Source organism: Coregonus clupeaformis, chromosome 26 (genome assembly GCF_020615455.1).
Source record: "Coregonus clupeaformis isolate EN_2021a chromosome 26, ASM2061545v1, whole genome shotgun sequence".
Taxonomy (NCBI): Eukaryota; Metazoa; Chordata; class Actinopteri; order Salmoniformes; family Salmonidae; genus Coregonus; species Coregonus clupeaformis.
Window position 1 is genome coordinate 45,532,862 of NC_059217.1, and position 17,759 is coordinate 45,550,620.

Below are 17,759 nucleotides of genomic sequence, written 5' to 3' on the forward strand. Positions count from 1 at the left end.
GAACCATGTCCTGTTGACAGGCAGTCTGTTCTAGTTATGGAGGATCTAACCATGTCCTGTTGACAGGCAGTCCTGTCTAGTTATGGAGGATCTAACCATGCCCTGTTGACAGGCAGTCTGTCTAGTTATGGAGGATCTAACCATGCCCTGTTGACAGGCAGTCTGTCTAGTTATGGAGGAACCATGCCCTGTTGACAGGCAGTCTGTCTAGTTATGGAGGATCCTAACCATGTCCTGTTGACAGGCAGTCTGTCTAGTTATGGAGGATCCTAACCATGTCCTGTTGACAGGCAGTCTGTCTAGTTATGGAGGATCCTAACCATGTCCTGTTGACAGGCAGTCTGTCTAGTTATGGAGGATCCAAACCATGCCCCTGTTGAGCAGGCAGTCTGTCTAGTTATGGAGGATCCCTAACCATGCCCTGTTGACAGGCAGTCTGTCTAAGTTATGGAGGAACCATGCCCTGTTGACAGGCAGTCTGTCTAGTTATGGAGGAACCATGACCTGTTGACAGGCAGTCTTGTCTAGTTATGGTTGGATCCATGCCCCTGTTGACCAGGCAGTCTGTCTAGTTATGGAGGATCCTAACCATGCCCTGTTGACAGGCAGTCTGTCTAGTTATGGAGGGATCCCAACCATGCCTGTTGACAGGCAGTCTGTCTAGTTATGGAGGAACCATGCCCTGTTGACAGGCAGTCTGTCTAGTTATGGAGGAACCGTGCCCTGTTGACAGGCAGTCTGTCTAGTTATGGAGGAACCGTGCCCCTGTTGACAGGCAGTCTGTCTAGTTATGGAGGATCCCTAACCATGCCCTGTTGACAGGCAGTCTGTCTAGTTATGGAGGAACCATGCCCTGTTGACAGGCAGTCTGTCAGTTATGGAGGAACTATGCCCCGTTGACAGGCAGTCTGTCTAGTTATGGAGGTAACCGTGCCCTGCTGACAGGCAGTCTGTCTAGTTATGGAGGATCCTAACCATGCCCTGTTGACAGGCAGTCTGTCTAGTTATGGAGGATCTAACCATGCCCTGTTGACAGGCAGTCTGTCTAGTTATGGAGGATCCTAACCATGGCCTGTTGACAGGCAGTCCATGCCTAGTTATGGAGGCAACCATCGCCCGTTGACAGGCAGTCTGTCTAGTTATGGAGGACCATGCCCTGTTGACAGGCAGTCTGTCAGTTATGGAGGATCCTAACCATGTCCTGTTGACAGGCAGTCCTGTCTAGTTATGGAGGAACCATGCCCGGACAGGCAGTCTGTCTAGTTATGGAGGATCTAACCATGCCTGTTGACAGGCAGTCTGTCTAGTTACTGGAGGACCATGCCCCGTTGACAGGCAGTCTGTCTAGTTATGGAGGATCTAACCATGTCCTGTTGACAGGCAGTCTGTCCTAGTTATGGAGGAAACCATGTCCTGTTGACAGGCAGTCTGTCTAGTTATGGAGGAACCATGCCCTGTTTGACAGGCAGTCTGTCTAGTTAGTGGAGGATCCTAACCATGCCCTGTTGACAGGCAGTCTGTCTAGTTATGGAGGATCTAACCATGCCCCTGTTGATAGGCAGTCTGTCTAGTTATGGAGGAACCATGTCCTGTTGACAGGCAGTCTGTCTAGTTATGGAGGAACCATGTCCTGTTGACAGGCAGTCTGTCTAGGATGGAGGATCCTAACCATGCCCTGTTGACAGGCAGTCTGTCTAGTTATGGAGGATCCTAACCATGTCCTGTTGACAGGCAGTCTGTCTAGTTATGGAGGAAATGCCCCTGTTGACAGGCAGTCTGTCTAGTTATGGAGGATCCTAACCATGCCCTGTTGACAGGCAGTCTGTCTAGTTATGGAGGAACCATGTCCTGTTGACAGGCAGTCTGTCTAGTTATGGAGGATCCTAACCATGCCCTGTTGACAGGCAGTCTGTCTAGTTATGGAGGATCCTAACCATGCCCTGTTGACAGGCAGTCTGTCTAGTTATGGAGGATCCTAACCGTGCCGTGCTGTCAGTCTACCAGTACAGGATCTCACCAGGTAAGTTGTCACAGATGAGCGCTGGCGATCTTCCCCAGTGTGTTAGCGTCCAGAGGGGCTACTAACGAGGAGGTACAGCCCAACGTCTCAGCTCTATGTGCAGCACAGGGTCAGAGCGCTGGGTCCACAGCTAAGAAAGAGGAACAGTATTCACAACATTATCACATTTACAGTTGAAGTCGGAAGGATACATAAACTTTTTCAACCACTCCACAAATGTCTTGTTGACAAACTATAGTTTTGGCAAGTCGGTTAGGACATCTACTTTGTGCATGACACAAGTAATTTTTCTAACAATTGTTTACAGACAGATTATTTCACTTATAATTCACTGTATCACAAATCCAGTGGTCAGAAGTTTACATACACTAAGTTGACTGTGCCTTTAAACAGCGGAAAATTCCAGAAAATGATGTCATGGCTTTAGAAGCTTCTGATAGGCTAATTGACATCATTTGAGTCAATTGAGGTGTACCTGTGGATGTATTTCAAGGCCTACCTTTCAAACTCAGTGCCTCTTTTGCTTGACATCATAGGGAAATCCAAAGAAATCAGCCAAGACCTCAGAAAGAAAATTGTAGACCTCCACAAGTCTGGCTTATCCTTGGACCCACCGGAGTCACTACCTCCCAACCCCACTGAGTTCTGCCTCCCAACCCCACTGAGTCCTGCCTCCCAACCCCACTGAGTCCTGCCTCCCAACCCCACCGAGTCCTGCCTCCCAACCCCACTGAGTGCTACCCCAACCCCACTGAGAGTCCGCCTCCCAACCCCACTGAGTCCTGCCTCCCAACCCCACTGAGTCCTACCTCCCAACCCCACTGAGTCCACTGCCTCCCAACCCCACCGAGTCCCTGCCTCCCAACCCCACTGAGTGCTACCTCCCAACCCCACTGAGTCCTACCTCCCAACCCCACTGAGTCCTGCCTCCCAACCCCACTGAGTCTGCCTCCCAACCCCACTGAGTCCCGCCCCCAACCCCACTCCACTGAGTACTGCCTCCCAACCCAACCCCACTGAGTCCTGCCTCCCCAACCCCACTCGGAGTCTGCCTCCCAACCCCACGAGTCCTGCCTCCCAACCCCACTGAGTCCTGCCTCCCAACCCCACTGAGTGCTACCTCCCAACCCCACTAAAGTCCTGCCTCCCAACCCCACTGAGTCCTGCCTCCCAACCCCACTGAGTCCTGCCTCCCAACCCCACTGAGTCTCCCTGCCTCCCAACCACTGAGTCCTGCCTCCCAACCCACTGAGTCCTACCTCCCAACCCCACTGAGTCCTGCCTCCCAACCCCACTCAAGTCCTGCCTCCCAACCCCACTGAGTCCTGCCTCCCAACCCCACTGAGTCCTGCCTCCCCAACCCCACTGAGTCCTACCTCCAACCCCACCCCACTGAGTCCTGCCTCCCAACCCCACCCCACTGAGTCCTGCCTCCCAACCCCACTGAGTCCTGCCTCCCAACCCAACCCCACTGAGTCCTGCCTCCCAACCCCACTGAGTCCCTACCTCCCAACCCCACTGAGTCCTGCCTCCCAACCCCACTGAGTCCTGCCTCCCAACCCCACTGAGTCCTGCCTCCCAACCCCACTGAGTCCTGCCTCCCAACCCCACCGAGTCCTGCCTCCCAACCCAACCCCACTGAGTCCTGCCTCCCAACCCCACTGGAGTCCTACCTCCCAACCCAACCCCACTGAGTCCTGCCTCCCAACCCCACCCCACTGAGTCCTGCCTCCCAACCCCACGGAGTCCTGCCTCCCAACCCAACCCCCACTCGAGTCCTGCCTCCCAAACCCCACTGAGTCCTACCTCCCAACCCCACTGAGTCCTGCCTCCCAACCCCCACCGAGTCTCGCCTCCCAACCCCACTGAGTCCTGCCTCCCAACCCCACTAAGTCCTGCCTCCCAACCCCACTCGAGTTCTGCCTCCCAACCCCAACCCCACTGAGTCCTGCCTCCCAACCCCACTGAGTCCTGCCTCCCAACCCCACTGAGTCCTGCCTCCCAACCCCACGAGTCCTGCCTCCCAACCCCACTGGAGTCCTGCCTCCCAACCCCACTGAGTTACCTCCCAACCCCACTGAGTCCTGCCTCCCAACCCCACTGAGTCCTGCCTCCCAACCCCACTGAGTCCTGCCTCCCAACCCCACTGAGTCCTGCCTCCCAACCCCACTGAGTCCTGCTCTCCCAACACCACGGGAGTCCTGCCTCCCAACCCCACTGAGTCCTGCCTCCCAACCCCACTGGAGTCGTGCCTCCCAACCCCACTGAGTCCTACTCTCCCAACCCCACTGAGTCCTGCCTCCCAACCCCACTGAGTCCTGCCTCCCAACCCCACCCCACTGAGTCCTGCTTCCCAACCCAACCCCACTGAGTCCGCCTCCCAACCCCACTTGAGTCTGCCTCCCAACCCCACTGAGTCCCTGCCTCCCAACCCCACTGAGTCCTCACTCCCAACCCCACTGAGTCCTGCCTCCCAACCCCACTGAGTCCTACCTCCCCAACCCCACTGAGTCCTACCTCCCAACCCCACTGAGTCCTGCCTCCCAACCCCACTGAGTCCTACCTCCCAACCCCACTAAGTCCTGCCTCCCAACCCCACTGAGTCCTACCTCCCAACCCCACTAAGTCCTGCCTCCCAACCCCACTGAGTCCTGCCTCCCAACCCCACTGAGTCCTACCCCCCAACCCCACTAAGTCCTCCCAACCCCACCCCACTGAGTCCTACCTCCCAACCCCACTGAGTCCTGCCTCCAACCCACTGAGTCGTACCTCCCAACCCCACTAAGTCCTGCCTCCCAACCCCACTGAGTCCTACCTCCCAACCCCACTGAGTCCTGCCTCCCAACCCCCACCCCACTGAGTCTGCCTCCCAACCCAACCCCACTGAGTCCTGCCTCCCAACCCCACTGAGTCGTACCTCCCAACCCCACTAAGTCCTGCCTCCCAACCCCACTGAGTCCTACCTCCCAACCCCCACTGAGTCCTGCCTCCCAACCCCACCCCATTGAGTCCTGCCTCCCAACCCAACCCCACTGAGTCCTGCCTCCCAACCCACTGAGTCGTACCTCCCAACCCCACTGAGTCTCCTGCCCTCCCAACCCCACTGAGTCCTGCCTCCCAACCCACGAGTCCTGCCTCCCAACCCCACTGAGTCCTACTCTCCAACCCCACTGAGTCCTGCCTCCCAACCCAACCCCACTGAGTCCTGCCTCCCAACCCCACTGAGTCCTGCCTCCCAACCCCACTGAGTCCTGCCTCCCAACCCCACTGAGTCCTGCCTCCCAACCCCACTGAGTCCTGCCTCCCAACCCCACTGAGTCCTACCTCCCAACCCCACTGAGTCCTGCCTCCCAACCCAACCCCACTGAGTCCTGCCTCCCAACCCCACTGAGTCCTGCCTCCCAACCCCACCCCACTGAGTCTGCCTCCCAACCCCACTGAGTCCTGCCCCCAACCCCACTGAGTCGTACCTCCCAACCCCACTGAGTCCTGCCTCCCAACCCCACTGAGTCCTGCCTCCCAACCCCACTGAGTCCTGCCTCCCAACCCCACGAGTCCTGCCTCCCAACCCCACTGAGTCCTGCCTCCCAACCCCACTGAGTCCCCGCCTCCCAACCCCACTGAGTCCTGCCTCCCAACCCCACTGAGTCCTGCATCCCAACCCCACTGAGTCCTGCCTCCCAACCCCACTGAGTCCTGCCTCCCAACCCCACTGAGTCCTGCCTCCCAACCCCACTGAGTCCTACCTCCCAACCCCACTGAGTCCTACCTCCCAACCCCACTGAGTCCTACCTGCCAACCCCACTGAGTCCTGCCTCCCAACCCCACTGAGTCCTGCCTCCCAACCCCACTGAGTCCTGCCTCCCAACCCCACTGAGTCCTGCCTCCCAACCCCACTGAGTCCTGCCTCCCAACCCCACTGAGTCCTACCTCCCAACCCCACTGAGTCCTGCCTCCCAACCCCACTGAGTCCTGCCTCCCAACCCCACCCCACTGAGTCCTACCTCCCAACCCCCACTGAGTCCTGCCTCCCAACCCCACTGAGTCCTGCCTCCCAACCCCACCCCACTGAGTCCTACCTCCCAACCCCACTGAGTCCTGCCTCCCAACCCCACTGAGTCCTGCCTCCCAACCCCACTGAGTCCTGCCTCCCAACCCCACTGAGTCCTGCCTCCCAACCCCACTGAGTCCTGCCTCCCAACCCCACTGAGTCGTACCTCCCAACCCCACCCCCACTGAGTCCTGCCTCCCAACCCCACTGAGTCCTGCCTCCCAACCCCACCCCACTGAGTCCTGCCTCCCCCACCCCACTGAGTCCTGCCTCCCAACCCCACTGAGTCCTGCCTCCCAACCCCACTGAGTCCTACCTCCCAACCCCACTGAGTCCTGCCTCCCAACCCCACCCCACTGAGTCCTGCCTCCCAACCCCCACCCCACTGAGTCCTGCCTCCCAACCCCACTGAGTCCTGCCTCCCAACCCCACTGAGTCCTACCTCCCAACCCCACTGAGTCCTACCTCCCAACCCCACTGAGTCCTGCCTCCCAACCCCACCTGAGTCCTGCCTCCCAACCCCACTGAGTCCTGCCTCCCAACCCCACTGAGTCCTAACCTCCCAACCCCACTGAGTCCTGCCTCCCAACCCCACTGAGTCCTGCCTCCCAACCCCACTGAGTCCTGCCTCCCAACCCCACTGAGTCCTGCCTCCCAACCCCACTGAGTCCTGCCTCCCCAACCCCACTGAGTCCTGCCTCCCAACCCCACTGAGTCCTGCCTCCCAACCCCACTGAGTCCTGCCTCCCAACCCCACTGAGTCCTACCTCCCAACCCCACTGAGTCCTGCCTCCCAACCCCACTGAGTCCTGCCTCCCAACCCCCACTGAGTCCTGCCTCCCAACCCCACTGAGTCCTGCCTCCCAACCCCACTGAGTCCTGCCTCCCAACCCCACCCCACTGAGTCCTACCTCCCAACCCCACTGGAGTCCTGCCTCCCAACCCCACTGAGTCCTGCCTCCCAACCCCACCCCACTGAGTCCTACCCTCCCAACCCCACTGAGTCCTGCCTCCCAACCCCACTGAGTCCTGCCTCCCAACCCCACTGAGTCCTGCCTCCCAACCCCACTGAGTCCTGCCTCCCAAACCCCACTGAGTCGTCGCCTCCCAACCCCACCCCACTGAGTCCTGCCTCCCAACCCCACTGAGTCCTGCCTCCCAACCCCACTGAGTCGTGCCTCCCAACCCCACCCCACTGAGTCCTGCCTCCCAACCCCCACTGAGTCCTGCCTCCCAACCCCACTGAGTCCTGCCTCCCAACCCCACTGAGTCGTTACCTCCCAACCCCACCCCACCGAGTCCTGCCTCCCAACCCCACTGGAGTCCTACCTCCCAACCCCACTGAGTCCTGCCTCCCAACCCCACTGGAGTCCTACCTCCCAACCCCACTGAGTCCTGCCTCCCAACCCCACTGAATCCTGCCTCCCAACCCCACTGAGTCCTGCCTCCCAACCCCACCCCACTGAGTCCTGCCTCCCCACCCCACTGAGTCCTGCCTCCCAACCCCACTGAGTCCTGCCTCCCAACCCCACTGAGTCCTACCTCCCAACCCCACTGAGTCCTGCCTCCCAACCCCACTGAGTCCTACCTCCCAACCCCACTGAGTCCTGCCTCCCAACCCCACTGAGTCCTGCCTCCCAACCCCACTAAGTCCTGCCTCCCAACCCCACTGAGTCCTACCTCCCAACCCCACTAAGTCCTGCCTCCCAACCCCACTGAGTCCTGCCTCCCAACCCCACTGAGTCCTGCCTCCCAACCCCTTACCCCACTGAGTCCTGCCTCCCAACCCCACTGAGTCCTGCCTCCCAACCCCACTGAGTCCTGCCTCCCAACCCCACTGAGTCCTACCTCCCAACCCCACTGAGTCCTGCCTCCCAACCCCACTGAGTCCTGCCTCCCAACCCCACTGAGTCCTGCCTCCCAACCCCCACTGAGTCCTACCTCCCAACCCCACTGGAGTCCTGCCTCCCAACCCCACTGAGTCCTGCCTCCCAACCCCACTGAGTCCTGCCTCCCAACCCCACTGAGTCCTGCCTCCCAACCCCACTGAGTCCTGCCTCCCAACCCCCACTCGGAGTCCTACCTCCCAACCCCACTGAGTCCTGCCTCCCAACCCCACTGAGTCCTGCCTCCCAACCCCACTGAGTCCTGCCTCCCAACCCCACTGAGTCCTGCCTCCCAACCCCACTGAGTCCTGCCTCCCAACCCCACCCCACTGAGTCCTGCCTCCCAACCCCACTGAGTCCTGCCTCCCAACCCCACTGAGTCCTGCCTCCCAACCCCACTGAGTCCTGCCTCCCAACCCCACTGAGTCCTGCCTCCCAACACCCCACTGAGTCCTGCCTCCCCACCCCACTGAGTCCTGCCTCCCAACCCCACTGAGTCCTGCCTCCCAACCCCACTGAGTCCTGCCTCCCAACCCCACTGAGTCCTGCCTCCCAACCCCACTGAGTCCTGCCTCCCAACCCCACTGAGTCCTGCCTCCCAACCCCACTGAGTCCTGCCTCCCAACCCCACTGAGTCCTGCCTCCCAACCCCACTGAGTCCTGCCTCCCAACCCCACTGAGTCCTGCCTCCCAACCCCACTGAGTCCTGCCTCCCAACCCCACTGAGTCCTGCCTCCCAACCCCACTGAGTCCTGCCTCCCAACCCTACTGAGTCCTGCCTCCCAACCCCACTGAGTCCTGCCTCCCAACCCCACTGAGTCCTGCCTCCCAACCCCACTGAGTCCTGCCTCCCAACCCCACTGAGTCCTGCCTCCCAACCCCACCCCACTGAGTCTGCCTCCCAACCCCACTGAGTCCTGCCTCCCAACCCCACTGAGTCCTGCCTCCCAACCCCACTGAGTCCTGCCTCCCAACCCCACTGAGTCCTGCCTCCCCACCCCACTGAGTCCTGCCTCCCAACCCCACTGAGTCCTGCCTCCCAACCCCACTGAGTCCTGCCTCCCAACCCTAATGAGTCCTGCCTCCCAACCCCACTGAGTCCTACCTCCCAACCCCACTGAGTCCTGCCTCCCAACCCCACTGAGTCCTGCCTCCCAACCCCACTGAGTCCTGCCTCCCAACCCCACTGAGTCCTGCCTCCCAACCCCACTGGAGTCCTGCCTCCCAACCCCACTGAGTCCTACCTCCCAACCCCACTGAGTCCTGCCTCCCAACCCCACTGAGTCCTGCCTCCCAACCCCACTGAGTCCTGCCTCCCAACCCCACTCTGAGTCCTGCCTCCCAACACCCCACTGAGTCCTGCCTCCCAACCCCACCCCACTGAGTCCTGCCTCCCAAACCCCACTGAGTCCTGCCTCCCAACCCCACTGAGTCCTGCCTCCCAACCCCACTGAGTCCTGCCTCCCAACCCCACTGAGTCCTGCCTCCTAACCTCACTTGGGTCCAATAGAGTCCAGTCAACACTTTACCTTGGTGTGAGACTGGAACCAGGGCTTTCTGACATCTGCAAGACGATAAATACACATTGCAGAAAGGAATATGTGCACTTACCGGGGATGGCAGATGCGCTCCGTTAGCTCGCGTCAATATGATGAGTTGAGAAATTATTTTGGTAGCCTAACTACAGACAGATTCGTCTTCTCTTTTCAGCAGTAGACATTTGATTTCCAAACTGTTTTTTTACCGCAATTAGATTTAGAAATATAAGACCAGTAAAAAATACAGTATATATATTTTATTGTCTCATAAACCGGATAGGTGATGTGAAATGTGTTGTTTTACAGGGTCAGCCACAGTAGTACGTCACCCCTGGAGCAATTTGGGTTAAGTGCCTTGCTCAAGGGCACATCGACAGATTTTTCACCTTGTCGGTTCGGGTATTCGTCTCAGGTATTTGGTTACTGACCAATGCTTTAACCGCTAGGCTACCTGCCTTTTGGTTACTGGCCCAATGCTTTAACCGCTAGGCTACCTGCATTTGGTTACTGACCCAATGCTTTAACCGCTAGGCTACCTGCCTTTGGTTACTGGTCCAATGCTTTAACCGCTAGGCTACCTGCATTTGGTTACTGACCCAATGCTTTAACCGCTAGGCTACCTGCCTTTGGTTACTGGTCCAATGCTTTAACCGCTAGGCTACCTGCCTTTGGTTACTGGTCCAATGCTTTAACCGCTAGGCTACCTGCCTTTGGTTACTGGTCCAATGCTTTAACCGCTAGGCTACCTGCCTTTGGTTACTGGCCCAATGCTTTAACCGCTAGGCTACCTGCATTTGGTTACTGACCCAATGCTTTAACCGCTAGGCTACCCTTTAACCGCTAGGCTACCTGCCTTTGGTTACTGGTCCAATGCTTTAACCGCTAGGCTACCTGCCTTTGGTTACTGGCCCAATGCTTTAACCGCTAGGCTACCTGCATTTGGTTACTGACCCAATGCTTTAACCGCTAGGCTACCCTTTAACCGCTAGGCTACCCTTTAACCGCTAGGCTACCCTTTAACCGCTAGGCTACCCTTTAACCGCTAGGCTACCCTTTAACCGCTAGGCTACCTTTAACCGCTAGGCTACCCTTTAACCGCTAGGCTTTAACCGCTAGGCTACCCTTTAACCGCTAGGCTACCTGCCTTTGGTTACTGGCCCAATGCTTTAACCGCTAGGCTACCCTTTAACCGCTAGGCTACCCTTTAACCGCTAGGCTACCCTTTAACCGCTAGGCTACCCTTTAACCGCTAGGCTACCCTTTAACCGCTAGGCTACCTGCCTCCCAGTCAACTAGAAGTCAATTACAACTCTACATGACTAAACCCTGTGTTTGAGGTCTTCACTAGATGGTATACTGCTTATGGTCAGAATTGACTTTTCATAGCAGGTTAGGAGAATTTACGCGGCAGGTTAGGAGAACTTACGCAGCAGGTTAGGGTAATTAGGTTAAGGTTAGGAAAAGGGTTAGGGTTAGCTAAAATGCAACTTCTGACGTCAATTTGACCTAAGCTCTATCTTCTCTAGACAGGAGCTGTGTTTGATAACCAACCTCCCACTCATTTGCGTCGCTGTAGACGCTGACAGCCACCTCAGCAGGGTTGTAGAAGTGCTTGGCGTGTTCTGTAGTGACAACACGCACATCCACCTGCAGAGGGGAGAGAGGACAATAAGGGTGTTATTCCAACCTTGAAACACAAACCAACCCTTAACCCCTAGGATCAACCCGTAGGATCAACCCCTAACCCCTAGGATCAACCCCTAACCCCTAGGATCAACCCCCTAGATCAACCCCCTAGCCCCTAGGATCAACCCCTAGCCCCTACCACCTATACCCTAGGATCAACCCTTAGCCCCTAGGATCAACCCCTAGGATCAACCCCTAACCCCTAGGATCAACCCCTAGGATCAACCCCTAGCCCCTACCACCTCGCCCCTATGATCAACCCCTAGCCCCTAGGATCAACCCCCTAGCCCCTACCACCTATACCCTAGGATCAACCTTGGCCCCTAGGATCAACCCCTAGGATCAACCCCTAACCCCTAGGATCAACCCCTAGGATCAACCCCTAGCCCCTACCACCTCGCCCCTAGGATCAACCCCTAGCCCATACCACCTCTCCCCTAGGATCAACCCCTAACACCTACCACCTATCCCCTAGGATCAACCCCTAGCCCATACCACCTCTCCCCTAGGATCAACTGCTAGCCCCTACCACCTATCCCTAGGATCAACCCAAACCCCTACCACCTGTCCCCTAAGATCAACCCCTAGCCCCTACCATCTCTCCCCTAGAATCAACCCCTAACCCCTACCACCTATCTCCTAGGATCAACCCCTAGCCCCTACCATCTCTCCCCTAGAATCAACCCCTAGTCCCTAGGATCAACCCCTAGTTTCAACCCCTAGCCCCTACCACCTATCCCCTAGGATCAACCCCTAGCCCCTACCATCTATACCCTTGGATCAACCCCTAGCCTCTATTCCTTAGGATCAACCCCTAACCCCTACCACCTCTCCCCTAGGATCAACCCCTAACCCCTACCACCTCTCCCCTAGGATCAACCCCTAGCCCCTAGCCTCTATCCCCTAGGATCAACCCCTAACCCCTAGCCTCTATCCCCTAGGATCAACCCCTAACCCCTAGCCTCTATCCCCTAAGATCAACCCCTAGCCTCTATCCCCTAAGATCAACCCCTAGCCCCTAACCCCTATCCCCTAGGATCAACCCCTAACCCCTACCACCTATCCCCTAGGATCAACCCCTAGCCCCTACCACCTATCCCCTAGGATCAACCCCTAACCCCTATCCCTAGGATCAACCCCAACTCCCTACCACCTCTCCCCTAGGATCAACCCCTACCCTACCACCTATCCCCTAGGATCAACCCCTAGCCCCTACCACCTATCCCCTAGGATCAACCCCCCTAACCCCTATACCCTAGGATCAACCAGGCGCTATCGTTTGTTGACTTCTGTAACCGTAAAAGCCTTGGCTTTTTGCATGTTAACATCAGAAGCCTCCTTCCTAAGTTTGAGTTATTCACTGCATTAGCACACTCCGCCAACCCTGATGTTCTAGCAGTGTCTGAATCCTGGCTTAGGACAGACATTTCCATCCCCAACTACAACATTTTCCATCTAGATAGAACTGCCAAAGGGGGCAGAGTTCAATCTACTATAGAGATAGCCTGCAGAGCTCTATCATACTATCCAGGTCTGTGCCCAAACAGTTTGAGCTTCTACTTCTAAAAATCCACCTTTCCAGAAATAAGTCTCTCACTGTTGCCGCTTGCTACCGACCCCCCTCAGCCCCCAGTTGTGCCCTGGACACCATATGTGAATTGATTGCCCCCATCTATCCTCAGAGTTCGTACTGCTTGGTGACCTAAATTGGGATATGCTTAACACCCCGGCCATCCTACAATCTAAACTAGATGCCCTCAATCTCACAAATTATCAAGGAACCTACCAGGTACAACCCTAAATCCGTAAACATGGGCACCCTCATAGATATCATCCTGACTAACTTACCCTCTAAATACACCTCCGCTGTCTTCAACCAGGATCTCAGCGATCACTGCCTTATTGCCTCGCGGTCCGTAACGGGTCCGCGGTCAAACGACTCACACCTCATCACTGTCAAACGCTTCCTAAAACACTTTAGCGAGCAGGCCTTCTAATTGACCTGGCCCAGGTATCCTGGATGGATATCGATCTCATTCCGCCAGTTGTTCTTTAAAAGTGCTTTCCTCTCAACCCCAAATCCCCTACCACCTATCCCCTAGGATCAACCCCTAACCCCTATACCCTAGGAACAACCCCTAACCCCTATACCCTAGGATCAACCCCTAGCCTCTACAATCTATGGAAGGGTTCTATTCTATCATACATTACTCAAGAGCAGAGAGGTTCAAACAAAGCAGCATAATCAAAAATGATTAACTTTCTAAATAAAAGGTGAGATTGCGCATAAAATGATGTAGGCCTATTTGTATTTATTATGGATCCCCATTAGTTCCTGCCAAGGCAGCAGCTACTCTTCCTGGGGTTTATGGATCCCCATTAGTTCCTGCCAAGGCAGCAGCTACTCTTCCTGGGGTTTATTATGGATCCCCATTAGTTCCTGCCAAGGCAGCAGCTACTCTTCCTGGGGTTTATTATGGATCCCCATTAGTTCCTGCCAAGGCAGCAGCTACTCTTCCTGGGGTTTATTAAGGATCCCCATTAGTTCTGCCAAGGCAGCAGCTACTCTTCCTGGGGTTTATTATGGATCCCCATTAGTTCCTGCCAAGAAGCAGCTACTCTTCCTGGGGTTTATTATGGATCCCCATTAGTTCTGCCGAGGCAGCAGCTACTCTTCCTGGGGTTTATTATGGATCCCCATTAGATTCCTGCCGAGGCAGCAGCTACTCTTCCTGGGGTTTGAGCTATGGATTCTGATTAGTTCCTCTTGCCAAGGCAGCAGCTACTCTTCCTGGGGTTTATTGTGGATCCCCATTAGTTCCTGTCAAGGTAGCAGCTACTCTTCCTGGGGTTTATTATGGATCCCCATTAGTTCCTGCCAAGGCAGCAGCTACTCTTCCTGGGGTTTATTATGGATCCCCATTAGTTCTGCCAAGGCAGCAGCTACTCTTCCTGGGGTTTATTATGGATCCCCATTAGTTCCTGCCAAGGCAGCAGCTACTCTTCCTGGTGTTTATTAAGGATCCCCATTAGTTCCTGCCAAGGCAGCAGCTACTCTTCCTGGGGTTTATTAAGGATCCCCATTAGCTGTTTTCAAGGCAGCAGCTATCTTCCTGGGGTTTATTATGGATCCCCATTAGTTTCCTGCCAAGGCAGCAGTTACTCTTCCTGGGGTTTATTATGGATCCCCATTAGTTCCTGCCAAGGCAGCAGCTACTCTTCCTGGGTTTATTATGGATCCCATTAGTTCCTGCCAAGGCAGCAGCTACTCTTCCTGGGGTTTATTAAGGGATCCCCATTAGCTGTTTTCAAGGCAGCAGCTACTCTTCCTGGGGTTTATTATGGATCCCCATTAGTTCCTGCAAGGCAGCAGCTTACTCTTCTGGGGTTTATTATGGATCCCCATTAGTTCCTGCCAAGGCAGCAGCTACTCTTCCTGGGGTTTATTATGGATCCCCAATAGTTCCTACCAAGGCAGCAGCTACTCTTCCTGGGGTTTATTATGGATCCCCATTAGTTCCTGCCAAGGCAGCAGCTACTCTTCCTGGGGTTTATTATGGATCCCCATTAGTTCCTGCCAAGGCAGCAGCTACACTTCTTGGGGTCCAGCAACATTAAGGCAGTTATATACAATTTCAAATATATTACATGACATTACATAACACTTTACCCAACACATGAAGTGTGTGCCCTCAGGCCACTACTCTACTACCACATATCTACAACACAAAATCCATGTGTACGTGTGTATAGTGCGTATGTTATCGTGTGTGTCTGTGCCTGTGTTTGTGTCTCTTCACCGTCTCCGCTGTTCCATAAGGTGTATTTTGATCTGTTCTTTAAAATCTAATTGTACTGCTTGCATCAGTTACCTGATGTGGAATAGAGTTCCATGTAGTCATGGCTCTATGTAGTACTGTGCACCTTCCATAGTCTGTTCTGGACTTGGGGACTGTGAAGAGACCTCTGGTGGCATGTCTTGTGGGGTATGCATGGGTGTCCGAGCTGTGTGCCAGTAGTTCAAACAGACAGCTCGGTGCATTCAACATGTCAATATCTCTCACAAATACAAGTAGTGATGAAGTCAATCTCTCCTCCACTTTGAGCCAGGAGAGATTGACATGCATATTATTAATGTTAGCTCTCTGTGTTCTGAGCCGATTGCAATTTCCCTCTTTGTGGCACCTGACCACATGACTGAACAGTAGTCCAGGTGCGATAAAACTAGAGCCTGTAGGACCTGCCTTGTTGATAGTGCTGTTAAGAAGGTAGAGCAGCGCTTTATTATAGACAGACTTCTCCCCGTCTTAGCTACTGTTGTATCAATATGTTTTGACCATGACAGTTTCCAATCCAGGGTTACTCCAAGCAGTTTAGTCTCCTCAACTTGCTCAATTTCCACATTATTCATTACAATATTTAGTTGAGGTTTAGGGTTTAGTGAATGATTTGTCCCAAATACAATGCTTTTAGTTTCTGAAATATTTAGGACTAACTTATTCCTTGCCACCCATTCTGAAACTAACTGCAGCTCTTTGTTAAGTGTTGCAGTCATTTCAGTTGCTGTAGTAGCTGACTTGTGTAGTGTTGAGTCATCTGCATACATAGACACACTGGCTTTACTCAAAGCCAGTGGCATGTCAGTAGTAAAGATTGAAAAAAGTAATGGGCCTAGACAGCTGCCCTGGGGAATTCCTGATTCTACCTGGATTATGTTGGAGAAGCTTCCATTAAAGAACACCCTCTGTGTTCCGTTAGACAGGTAACTCTTTATCCACAATATAGCAGAGGGTGTAAAGCCATAACACGTACGTTTTTCCAGCAGTAGACTATGATCGATAATGTCAAAAGCCGCACTGAAGTCTAACACAATAGCCCCCACAATCTTTTTATCATCAATTTCTCTCAGCCAATCATCAGTCATTTGTGTAAGTGCTGTGCTTGTTGAATGTCCTTCCCTATAAGCGTGCTGAAAGTCTGTAAAATAGCATTGTATCTGGTCAAACACAATTTTTTCCAATAGTTTACTAAGGGTTGGTAACAGGCTGATTGGTGGGCTATTTGAGCCAGTAAAGGGGGCTTTACTATTCTTGGGTAGCGGAATGACTTTAGCTTTGTCTTGTACAGTCGGCACTCCCAAAAATAGAACCATCACATGAAAGGTTGAACAAATAGATGAATTATTAATTATATTGCAGGGTTACAGTTTAGATAAGAGGATTCGTTTTTATGGCTGATGTCCGGACCTTATTTGTGATTTACCTCTATTTGTGCCTCTACAAATGTCCATAATTGGATATTCTGATATTCTTCTAGGTAAGCCACCTATATGACTAACGAATAGATCTTCAGAGGAATTGAGTGTGCCGGTAACGGTTTGATAATTTAGCTAGGCCTGTCTAAATAACAGGTTAAAACAGATATGACCTGCTATTAGAAGTGTTGATTATCTACGCCTATGTAGCTCAATTGTGGTCCTCTGTAGCTCAATTGGTAGAGCATGGCGCTTGTAACGCCAGGGTAGTGGGTTCGATCCCCGGGACCACCCATACATAAAAATGTATGCACACATGACTGTAAATCGCTTTGGATTATTATTATTATTATTATTATTATTATTATTATTATTATTATTATTACTCATCTAGGCCTGTCTAAATAATAGGTTTTCGGGGATACAGCTAATTCAACCTAGCTTCCTTTTCTGCTGAAAATCGGATGTTGTAGTGTTAACCTGCTACATTAGGTTAATGCAGATATGACCTGATATTAGAAGTGTTTATTATCTAAATAACAGGTTAATGCTGATGCACCCTTAGCAGAGTAGCCAACAACCGGATGCATCCGGTTTTTAGGGCTACAGCTAATTCAACCGAGCTTCCTTTTCTGCTGAAAACCGGATGTGGTAGCATTAACCTGCTACGTTCGGTTAATACTGATATGACCTGATATTAGAAGTGTAACGTCGTGAATACACCTCTAGGATATGTAAATAACTATTTTGGGGGAAATTTCCCCGTCAGTTTCTGTTAGTTGCATGATAACCCCTCTTGACAATACAGCATATTGGTTTGGTTTGATACAAGGTGAACATCGTCCTCCAGCGGTACAATCATGCATGTGCAGGTCACAGAAGCAACGTTTGACACCATACTTTGACTTGTTTGAGTAACGCTGACTCAGGAATCCAACTATAGCTAGCGGAAAATAAATCCCAGTTAGATAGCTATCTACTTACCCCGGGTAACTCTAGAAGTTGGGAGACCAATAGAGGCACTTTGAGAGCTGCCACACTACCCGTGACACCAACCAGCACACGGAATTTACCACACGAATCTAACAAATCAAATTTCGGAGAAGTTACGGGTGATTCCGCCTGCATGTTAGCTGGAAAACGATCACTACAAAAACAACTTCAAGACGTAATTGGGAGCATGCTGATTGCAGAGAAGACGCTAAATATCGCCCATCTTTAGCCTCTACGAACTTCGCTTGATGCAGCTTCCGTAAACATTGGTTCCACGTGACCCACAGTGAACGAGCCCGTAACGTAACGACGTTAACCTGAACGCGCACGC

At 53.7% G+C, this 17,759-nt stretch overlaps 1 pseudogene; it reads right to left on the minus strand.

The window, feature by feature from the left end:
* Positions 1-1,997: 1,997 nt before the first annotated feature.
* On the minus strand, positions 1,998-17,694 carry LOC123481933 (annotated as a pseudogene).
* Between the last annotated feature and the right edge of the window lie 65 nt (positions 17,695-17,759).